The sequence below is a fragment of the Bubalus kerabau genome, chromosome 9 (assembly GCF_029407905.1).
Source record: "Bubalus kerabau isolate K-KA32 ecotype Philippines breed swamp buffalo chromosome 9, PCC_UOA_SB_1v2, whole genome shotgun sequence".
Taxonomy (NCBI): Eukaryota; Metazoa; Chordata; class Mammalia; order Artiodactyla; family Bovidae; genus Bubalus; species Bubalus kerabau.
In genome coordinates, this window is record NC_073632.1 from 8,086,504 (window position 1) to 8,098,774 (window position 12,271).

General features: G+C 38.3%; 1 pseudogene; it reads left to right on the plus strand.

The window, feature by feature from the left end:
* The first annotated feature begins 10,786 nt into the window (after window positions 1-10,786).
* On the plus strand, window positions 10,787-11,734 carry LOC129659951 (olfactory receptor 1165-like; annotated as a pseudogene).
* The last annotated feature ends 537 nt before the right edge of the window (window positions 11,735-12,271 follow it).

Below are 12,271 nucleotides of genomic sequence, written 5' to 3' on the forward strand. Positions count from 1 at the left end.
TCCTGGTGTGCCTCTCTGCCTTGCTTCGATCTTAACAGTTTCTCTGTGTGCTCTCCCACTTGTTTTGCTATGTCTCTAAAAATAAACTTCACACCTTCATTTACAATTTTTGCCTCCTTGAGAAATGCATTTTTTACTGGGGGACAAATATATATATATATACACACACACACACACACACATATACATACTTATGGCTGCCAGTAACCCGCATCTCAGCTATCAGTTTTTAAACTATGAAGTTATGATTCACACATTCTGAGCTAATTAATCATTTTCAGGTTTTGCACACTGCTGATTGAGTTGTCTTTGCCTCTTCAACCAAATCCTGAGCTCCTGAAGATCAGGAAGCAGGCCAAAGAATTCTATCATTGTGCTTGCACAACGCTGGGTTCTAGATATTTGTAGCTGAAAATCAAATCCAGAAATCTTTGGTTTCTATCATAGAGGTTTTTTAGAACCTCTGTCAGAAGCACCTGGGAAATCAGTTGAACTCACGGATATTTGGCAGAGAAACCCAGGAATGGTCATTTTTAAACAAGTCTCTTTGAATATTCTTATGTACATGGATGTTTGGGAATTAGAGAGCTGTCACATACAAATAAACACAATCCTAAGTACATGTTTCACACAAGGTATAGGCAAGATAGTAATAGCATCAAGTTTAAATAACATTTCCAGTTTTATTTCTTCCTCTAGCCCCTCCTCCCCTTCCTGTCTGAATCATCCTTCTGGAGCAACATTCTAATCAAGTCGTTCCTTCAACCGACACCTTCCCAGTTGTGAGACTATAAAACCCATGATCATAAACTTATCCTTTAAGAATCTTTGTGGCCCAGTTGCAATCAAATGACATAACTTTTTAACTAAGAGCACAAACTCTGGGGCCAGACTGACTGAATTCAAATCCCAATGCCTCCACTTTGAGTATGAGCTATATTAATGGGATGAAGAAAAAGTGTTGCATATATCTCTTATTGCTCTGTTTATTCAAATATCCATGCATGTTTTTTGTGTGTGTGCTGTTTATTACTTAAATGCTTGACAGAGTTTACCATTTAATAGTATGGGCCTGTGGAGAAGGCAATGGCACCCCACTCCAGTACTCTTGCCTGGAAAATCCCATAGATGGAGGAACCTGGAAGGCTGTAGTCCATGGTGTCACTGAGGGTTGGACAGGACTGAGCGACTTCACTTTCACTTTTCACTTTCATGCATTGGAGAAGGAAATGGCAACACACTCCAGTGTTCTTGCCTGGAGAATCTCAGGGACAGGGGAGCCTGGTGGGCTGCCATCTATGGGGTCACACAGAGTCGGACACGACTGAAGTGACTTAGCAGCAGCAGCAGCAGTATGGGACTGAGGTTCTCCTTGTAGGAAGATTTTTAACTGAAAATGCAATTTCATAAGAAGATAGAGGCTATTCATATTTTGCATTTCATCTTTGGTAAGTTTATTTGTATGGTTCAAATTATTTTTCTACATCAACTAGGTAGTCAAATTTTTTGGAAGAAAATTATACATAATACTCCCTAATTCTTTTTTCTACATTGACAGTATCTGTAATGAAGTCCCATTTTTTTCTTGAGTAGCAATTGTGTTATGATCTGTTATTTGTAATCAATTTATCTAACAGATGATTGATTTTATGTATCATTTTAAACATCAGAATTTTAGTTTTGCTCAATCACTTATTTCTATTTCACTGTCCATTTTCTATTTTGTTGATCACCATTCTCATTTTTCCTCCTATTTATTGTGAGATTAAAAACGATGTTTGCCCAGCTCTCCAACAAATACTAAAGGATATTCTCTAGACAGGAAACACAAAAATGGTGTATAAATTCGAACCCAAAACAATAAAGTAAATGGCAACGGGGTCATACTTATCAGTAATTACCTTAAACGTAAATGGGTTGAATGCCCCAACCAAAAGACAAAGACTGGCTGAATGGATACAAAAACAAGACCCCTACATATGTTGTCTAAAAGAGACCCACCTCAAAACAGGGGACACATACAGACTGAAAGTGAAGGGCTGGAAAAAGATTTTCCATGCAAATAGGGACCAAAAGAAAGCAGGAGTAGTAATACTCATATCAGATAAAATAGACTTTAAAACAAAGACTGTGAAAAGAGACAAAGATGGTCACTACATAACGATCAAAGGATCAATCCAAGAAGAAGATATAACAATTATAAACATATATGCACCCAACACGGGAGCACCGCAGTATGTAAGACAAACGCTAACAAGTATGAAAGAAGAAATTAACACTAACACAATAATAGTGGGAGACTTTAATACCCCACACACACCTATGGATAGATCAACTAAACAGAAAATCAACAAGGAAACGCAAACTTTAAACGATACAATAGACCAGTTAGACCTAATTGATATCTATAGGACATTTCATCCCAAAACAATGAATTTCATCTTCTTCTCAAGCGCACATGGAACCTTCTCCAGGATAGATCACATCCTGGGCCATAAAGCTAACCTTGGTAAATTCAAAAAAATAGAAATCATTCCAAGAATCTTTTCTGACCACAATGCAGTAAGATTAGATCTCAATTACAGGAGAAAAACTATTAAAAAATCCAACATATGGAGGCTGAACAACGCGCTGCTGAATAACCAACAAATCACAGAAGAAATCAAAAAAGAAATCAAAATTTGCATAGAAATGAATGAAAATGAAAACACAACAGCCCAAAACCTGTGGGACACGGTAAAAGCAGTCCTAAGGGGAAAGTTCATAGCAATACAGGCACACCTCAAGAAACAAGAAAAAAGTCAAATAAATAACCTAACTCTACACCTAAAGCAACTAGAAAAGGAAGAAATGAAGAACCCCAGGGTTAGTAGAAGGAAAGAAATCTTAAAACTTAGAGCAGAAATAAATGCAAAAGAAACAAAAGAGATCATAGCAAAAATCAACAAAACCAAAAGCTGCTTCTTTGAAAGTATAAATAAAATTGACAAACCATTAGCCAGACTCATCAAGAAACAAAGGGAGAAAAATCAAATCAATAAAATTAGAAATGAAAATGGAGAGATCACAACAGACAACACAGAAATACAAAGGATCATAAGAGACTACTATCAACAATTATATGCCAATAAAATGGACAACGAGGAAGAAATGGACAAATTCTTAGAAAAGTACAACTTTCCAAAACTCGACCAGGAAGAAATAGAAAATCTTAACAGACCCATCACAAGCACGGAAATTGAAACTGTAATCAAAAATCTTCCAGCAAACAAAAGCCCAGGTCCAGACAACTTCACAGCTGAATTCTACCAAAAATTTAGAGAAGAGCTAACACCTATCCTGCTCAAACTCTTCCAGAAAATTGCAGAGGATGGTAAACTTCCAAACTCATTCTATGAGGCCACCATCACCCTAATACCAAAACCTGACAAAGATCCCACAAAAAAAGAAAACTACAGGCCAATATCACTGATGAACATAGATGCAAAAATCCTTAACAAAATTCTAGCAATCAGAATCCAACAACACATTAAAAAGATCATACACCATGACCAAGTGGGCTTTATCCCAGGGATGCAAGGATTCTTCAATATCCGCAAATCAATCAATGTAATACACCACATTAACAAATTGAAAAATAAAAACCATATGATTATCTCAATAGATGCAGAGAAAGCCTTTGACAAGATTCAACATCCATTTATGATCAAAACTCTCCAGAAAGCAGGAATAGAAGGATCATACCTCAACATAATAAAAGCTATATATGACAAACCCACAGCAAACATTATCCTCAATGGTGAAAAATTGAAAGCATTTCCTCTAAAGTCAGGAACAAGACAAGGGTGCCCACTTTCACCATTACTATTCAACATAGTTTTGGAAGTTTTGGCCACAGCAATCAGAACAGAAAAAGAAATAAAAGGAATCCAAATTGGAAAAGAAGAAGTAAAGCTCTCACTGTTTGCTGATGACATGATCCTCTACACAGAAAACCCTAAAGACTCCACCAGAAAATTACTAGAACTAATCAATGACTATAGTAAAGTTGCAGGATATAAAATCAACACCCAGAAATCCCTTGCATTCCTATACACTAATAATGAGAAAACAGAAAGAGAAATTAAGGAAACAATTCCATTCACCATTGCAACGGAAAGAATAAAATACTTAGGAATATATCTACCTAAAGAATCTAAAGACCTATATATAGAAAACTATAAAACACTGGTGAAAGAAATCAAAGAGGACACTAACAGATGGAGAAATATACCATGTTCATGGATTGGAAGAATCAATATAGTGAAGATGAGTATACTACCCAAAGCAATCTATAGATTCAATGCAATCCCTATCAAGCTACCAACAGCATTCTTCACAGAGCTAGAACAAATAATTTCACAATTTGTATGGAAAAACAAAAAACCTCGAATAGCCAAAGCGATCTTGAGAAAGAAGAATGGAACTGGAGGAATCAACCTACCTGACTTCAGGCTCTACTACAAAGCCACAGTTATCAAGACAGTATGGTACTGGCACAAAGACAGAAATATAGATCAATGGAACAAAATAGAAAGCCCAGAGATAAATCCACGCACATATGGACACCTTATCTTTGACAAAGGAGGCAAGAATATACAATGGATTAAAGACAATCTCTTTAACAAGTGGTGCTGGGAACTCTGGTCAACCACTTGGAAAAGAATGAAACTAGAACACTTTCTAACACCATACACAAAAATAAACTCAAAATGGATTAAAGATCTAAAAGTAAGACCAGAAAGTATAAAAATCCTAGAGGAGAACATAGGCAAAACACTCTCTGACATACATCACAGCGGGATCCTCTATGACCCACCTCCCAGAATATTGGAAATAAAAGCAAAAATAAACAAATGGGACCTAATTAACCTTAAAAGCTTCTGCACATCAAAGGAAACTATTAGCAAGGTGAATAGACAGCCTTCAGAATGGGAGAAAATAATAGCAAATGAAGCAACTGACAAACAACTAATCTCGAGAATATACAAGTAACTCCTACAGCTCAACTCCAGAAAAATAAATGACCCAATCAAAAAATGGGCCAAAGAACTAAATAGACATTTCTCCAAAGAAGACATACAGATGGCTCACAAACACATGAAAAGATGCTCAACATCACTCATTATCAGAGAAATGCAAATCAAAACCACTATGAGGTACCATTTCACACCAGTCAGAATGGCTGCGATCCAAAAGTCTACAAGTAATAAATGCTGGAGAGGGTGTGGAGAAAAGGGAACCCTCTTACACTGTTGGTGGGAATGCAAACTAGTACAGCCACTATGGAGAACAGTGTGGAGATTCCTTAAAAAACTGGAAATAGACCTGCCTTATGATCCAGCAATCCCACTGCTGGGCATACACACTGAGGAAACCAGAAGGGAAAGAGACACGTGTACCCCAATGTTCATTGCAGCACTGTTTATAATAGCCAGGACATGGAAGCAACCTAGATGTCCATCAGCAGATGAATGGATAAGAAAGCTGTGGTACATATACACAATGGAGTATTATTCAGCCATTAAAAAGAATACATTTGAATCAGTTCTAATGAGGTGGATGAAACTGGAGCCTATTATACAGAGTGAAGTAAGCCAGAAAGAAAAACACCAATACAGTATACTAACGCATATATATGGAATTTAGAAAGATGGTAACAATAACCCTGTGTACGAGACAGCAAAAGAGACACTGATGTATAGAACAGTCTTATGGACTCTGTGAGAGAGGGAGAGGGTGGGAAGATTTGGGAGAATGGCATTGAAACATGTAAAATATCATGTATGAAACGAGTTGCCAGTCCAGGTTCGATGCATGATACTGGATGCTTGGGGCTGGTGCACTGGGACGACCCAGAGGGATGGAATGGGGAGGGAGGAGGGAGGAGGGTTCAGGATGGGGAACACATGTATACCTGTGGCAGATTCATTTTGATATTTGGCAAAACTAATACAGTTATGTAAAGTTTAAAAATAAAATAAAATTAAAAAAAAATAAAAAAATAAAAACGATGTTTGCTTTTTTATCTTCTTAAGATGGAATCACAGATCATCAAATTTCTTCTCTTAAGTAAAACATTTATGCAAGTAGGTGGTATTTTAAATAGAATGAGGTATTAATAGAGAGAGTACAAAAATGTTGACCTCATGAGTGACAAGTAAAACTGTAAACTAGTCCTTAAGATTCCCTACCATTTGGTGTACACATATCTTCAACTAGCCATTCAATTGCACATTAATCTGGGAGCTGCTGGCAAATAATTTTAAATTATAACTAGTTTTAAATCAGTTGATCATAAGAAAAGAAGACTATCCTGATTGGTGGGTCTCATGTAATCTGATGATTTGTTAAAAATGCTTGAATCCCTTTTTAAAGAGATGCATGAATTATAAGAGGGTGTTGAAAGAGAGATTTGAAGTGTGAGAGTGACTTATGCAGAGAAAACAAAGCAGATACCTAGGAGTGGATTCTAGGAACTGTGAATAACCCCAAACAGATGTCAAGGAAACAAAACCCTATTCCTACAACTTCAAGGAACTGAATTATTCCAACAACATGAATGAGCTTGGAAGAGAACCAATTTCTAGATGAGAAACTTGATGGCACTTCGATCTCAGCCTTGCAATAACTTGAATAGAGGGACCAGGTGTATTGTGCCTAACTTTGGGCATACAAAATTGTGAATTCATAAATGAGTGTTTTTCAAGCCACTAATTCTGCAGCAGTTTATTATGATGAAACAGACCATTCATATACCACATAATTGATAGGTTTTATCAATTGCATTATCAAAAAATATATATTCAACAAGTTTTAATAAAACAGGGAAATTTTGGGATACAATAATAACTGCAAATGCCATAATATATTTCTATTCAGTGTGATATTGAATGTGATTTTTACAAAATGTAGATGTTCAAATAAGAAAACTTAGAGGAAAGACTGAAATAAACATAACACAGAAACAACACTATGCTTGGTCTATTGAACAGTAATTGTGATTTTCTTTCTGAATTTTGAAATTCATGTCTTCCATGATAAATATAAATATAAACAGGCTGATTGCTAGGGTTATTTTTCTAAGATGAGAAGATAAACATGCTCAGGCTTCCTATATGGGTTAATGATTTAAAATAAATTATACTCTAAATGAGGAGTACGGAATTTTCTTTAAATTGCCTTGTTTGTAGCTCATAGAAAACACCCCAATCACAATTGCCTGGGGTGTGAATCCGCAAAGTCACTCAGGTAGACATAAATATACAGCATGGTCCCTGAGTTGAGTTCACAATATGGCTCACCCTCGGGAGTGTCTCTATTTTTTAATGAGAAAAAAACATAATTTTCTTAATGACTTTACTTAAATATACTTTGGAAGAGGTTACAATACTCTTAGTACAAGCTAAAACAATTTTCATTAAATGTAAGTATTTTTGTTAAATACTTTTCAAGATTCTTATTTAAATTAAAGAAGTCTTCAGTAAGTCAGTCTATAAAGACTACATGGCTTCTGGTGAGTTGCTTAAATTAAGTGATTTACTTTAATTCTGATGTGGTAAACTCTGAAATTAACAATATTTTTGGCAGAGTAACACCTATGCAACCCTAGTAGCAATGAAATGGTATTCATTTCATTCATTTCAGGGGAAGAACACAAGATATTGAACTTATTTTTTATATCTTTAAGATTCATGGGATGCATTTGGTTTTGAACTTTGCTTATGTAGCTGAATGATGTCCTTGGTGGACATTCAAGTAGTAGTATTTGTTTTCAATTAAAAATAAAAAAACATGGAAATATTAAAAATAAATCTATAAAACTGTAGAGAGATATGCCAGACTTTGCATTAATTTTTTTGAGTTTAAAATCATGCAGGTGAAAGCAAGTTGGAGCAGTACAGCAAACTTGAGTTCTGAATTAAACCCCAAAGTAGTCTGAAATATATTGCCTGGTATTTGATATTAAAAGGTAATAATGCTTTTATATACCAAAAAGTGTGTATTTTGTGCACAAAAATCAAAATTGCTGCACTCAGTAAAACAAAAGAAGTAGCTATCAATCAGTCTAGATAATGCAGTGATACTGTGCCTGCTAAGATGCTTCAGTCCTTTCTGACTCTTTATAAACAACCCTATGGACTGTAGCCCGCCAGGCTCCTCTGTCCATGGGATTCTCCAAGCAAGAATACGAGAGTGGTTGCCATACACTCCTCCAGGGGATTTTCCCAACCCAGGGATAGAACCCGTGTTTCTTATGTCTGCTGCATTGGTAGTTTAGTTCTTTTAGAGATCACAGAAATCCAGACAGAAGAATTCAGATTGCAGGTAAATTGTATGCAGATGATTTTGAATATGGGTAAGCATTTGAGCATGATTTTAAATTAAGATTGAATGAAATTAGCCCTGAAGGATGGCTGTAGGTAGGCTAAATAAAGACAGCTGCTAAATAGATGTGTGGTGAAAAGTGAAAGTGAAATCGCTCAGTCGTGTCCGACTCTTTGCTATCCCATGGACTGTAGCCTACCAGGCTCTTCCCCCCATGGGATTCTCCAGGCAAGAGTACTGGAGTTGGTTGCCATTTCCTTCTCCAGGGAATCTTCCCGAACCAGGGATCTAACCCGGGTCTCCTGAAATCCAGGCAGACGCTTTAATCTCTGAGCCACCAGATGTGTTCAGTTCAGTTTACTTCAGTTCAGTCCCTCAGTCACTCTTTGAGACCCCATGAATCTCAGCACGCCAGGCCTCCCTGTCCATCACCATCTTCCGGAGTTCACTCAGACTCACGTCCATCAAGTCAGTAATGCCATCCAGCCATCTCATCCTCTGTCGTCCCCTTCTCCTCCTGCCCCCCAATCCCTCCCAGCATCAGAGTCTTTTCCGATGAGTCAACACTTCGCATGAGGTGGCCAAAGTACTGGAGTTTCAGCTTTAGCATCATTCCTTCTAAAGAAATCCCAGGGCTGATCTCCTTCAGAATGGACTGGTTGGATCTCCTTGCAGTCCAAGGGACTCTCAAGAGTCTTCTCCAACACCACAGTTCAAAAGCATAGCAATAAAGATGGGAGTGTATTTTGAAGAATATGTTCATTTTGCCCTGGTTACATTTTTCACAGCCTTAACCTTGGATGGAAAGGAAATCATAGAGATACAGCAAAGGACAGGGGAAAATGGACAAAACAAAACTTATGCCTTGATGGCTTGAGACATTAATGGAAATGTGTAGCTAAGAAGGAAACATTAGAAAAGAATTAAGTAAGAAAAAGATTTCCTCTGTGTATGCATTTTTTCTATTTCTTAGTCACTCTCTGCACCATTTCAGACTTCGTAAAATTATGTGGTGCACATTGTAGAATATTTTGAGGTTATATATTTCAAATTCAAAGTAAACATGAAAGACAGCATTAGAAAACAAGAGAAGAAACTAAATTTGGTGGGGGCCATTTATTACACGTGAAATTAAAGTCTTAAATGTTTTAGAAAATAATTAAAGTTGGACTTCCCTGATAGCTCAGTTGGTAAAGAATCCACCTACAATGCATGGAGACCCCAGTTCATTCCTGGGTTGGGAAGATCTGCCAGAGAAGGGATAGGTTACGAACTCCAGTATCTCTGGTCTTCCCTTGTGAGTCAGCTGGTAAAGAATCTACCTGTAATGTGGGAGACCTGGGTTCAATCTCTGGGTTGGGAAGATCCCCTGGAGAAGGGAATGGCTACCCACTCCAGTATTCTAAACTAAATTTGGTGGGGGGGGGGGGCAATTATTACATGTGAAATTAAAGTCTTAAACATTTTAGAAAATAATTCACTAATTTAAGTTATATTTTATACATAATTGTGTAGTAAAAACAAATTCTTAGAATTATATTCTAAAGGTAAGATTTCAGAGAGCTTAACTTGTCAGAGACATATTAATAAGTGACTGAGGTTAAATTTGAAGGCAAGTTGATCTGACTAAAGAGTATAGATTGTTAACATCATTCATATTCTCTAGGAGATACAATATGGGACATTTTACCAAGGGTTGGCCAGTTGGTGAAATCATTAAAGGAAGGTAAACCTGAGGCTTCTCTGATGAGGTGGGTGTTGAATCTCTCAGTTGTGTGACTTGCGACTCCATGGACTGTAGCCCGCCAGGCTCCTCTGTCCATCAGATTTCCCCAGCAAGGATACTGGAGTGGGTTGCCAGTTCTTTTCCCTGGGGATATTCCTGACCCAGGGATTGAACTCATGTCCCTTGCATCTCCTGCACGATCAGGAGGATTCTTTACCACCACACTACCTGGGAAGCCTCTCTCTGATCGGAGAGCACTAAGGAAAAGTGAGAGAAAAACAGAGGACACCCTGAGCAGTTAAAATGGCCTGAACAAACATAAGAATTTGCAAGCACAATCAACAAGTTCAATTAAATGAAGCTAAAGAAAGGAATTATCCATGTGGAGAAAAGGGAGACAGAGCTGAGAAGGTTGAGAAAATTCAAACATTTTCTGAGTCACAGTGACACTCAGTTCTTCCCAGTCCATCCTCTCCTTGCCCCTCCATCAGAAGCTGACTTGCATGCTCCACACTTGTAGACACATGGTATACTGTTTGAGCTTCAACCGTGTCTTATTCGCATTCCTGGGAAATCCTAGACTTCACCACTGCAGACCAGTCCCCTGTCCAGGCTGGGAAAAAAATAACCTCTCTTTCTGTCATATCTGGTTGCTTAGGGTGAACTCTCTGGTTTTCCCTGGCAGGAACCATAATGAAGGATGTGAGAAATCAGAGTGCTGGAATCACCTTCATCCTCTCGGGCTTCTCAGAATACCCACAGCTCCAGGTGCCCCTCTTCTTGGTCTTCTTGGCCGTCTATACTGTCTCTGTGGTGGGGAACCTGGGTATGATTGTGATCATCAGAATCAATCCCAAGCTTCACACCCCTATGTACTTCTTTCTCAGACATCTCTCCTTTCTTGATTTTTGTTACTCTTCTGTAACCACATCCAAATTCTTAGAGATCTTGGTTGTGGACACAAGGACTATCTCCTATGTGGGTTGCATGATGCAATTCTTCTTTGGTTGCACACTTGTGATTATGGAGATGTTCATGTTAGCAGTGATGGCCTATGACCAGTTTGTGGCTGTTTGTAACCCCCTGCTCTACACAGTTGCTATGTCTCCTAAGCTCTGCAGTCTCCTGGTCGCTGGAACCTACACATGGGGTGGAATGTGTTCCTTGATAATCACACATTCTCTTTTGGAGCTGTCCTTCTGCAGTTCTAACGTCATACATCACTTTGGCTGTGAGTATTCTGCCATTGTCTCTGCCTCTTGCTCTGACTCGTACTTCAGTCAGATGACATGTTTTATCATTTCTACTCTCAATGAGGTGTGTAGTCTCCTGATTATCCTCGCCTCCTATATTTTCATAATCCTCAGAATCATCAAGCTGCCTTCAGCTGGTGGACTCTGAAAAGCCTTCTCCACCTGTGCCTCCCACCTGACTGCCATCACCATGTTCCATGGGGTCATGCTTCTTCTCTACTGTGTACCCAACTCCAGAAGCTCATGGCTCTTCATCAAAGTCACCACTGTGCTTTACACAGTAGTGATCCCCATGCTAAACCCCCTTATCTACAGCCTTAGAAATAATGATGTGAAGGAGACCATCAGAAAATTAGTCAACACCAAAATGTTTTCTCACCCAATGTAATTTTGAGTGAGAAGAGAGATAGAGGAAAGCACTTCCTTTTTTTTATTATTTTTATTTTTAATATAAATTTATTTATTTTAATTGGAGGTTAATTACTTTACAATATTGTATTGGTTTTGCCATATATCAACATGAATCCACCACAGGTATACACATGTTCCCCATCCGGAACCCCCCTCCCTCCTCCCTCCTGATAACATCCCTCTGGGTTGTCTCAGTGCACCATCCCCAAGCATCCAGAATCATGCATCGAACCTGGACTGGAGATTTATTTCATATATGACATTATACATGTTTCCATGCCATTCCCCCAAAGCATCCCACCCTGTCCCTATCCCAGAGTTCAAAAGACTGTTTTATGTGCTTTATACAGTGTGTTGATGGTTATTATCGGATCAGATCAGATCAGATCAGTCGCTCAGTCATGTCCGACTCTGCCACCCCATGAATCGCAGCACACCAGGCCTCCCTGTCCATCACCAACTTCCAGAGTTCACTGACACTCATGTCCATCGAGTCAGTGATGCCATCCGGCCA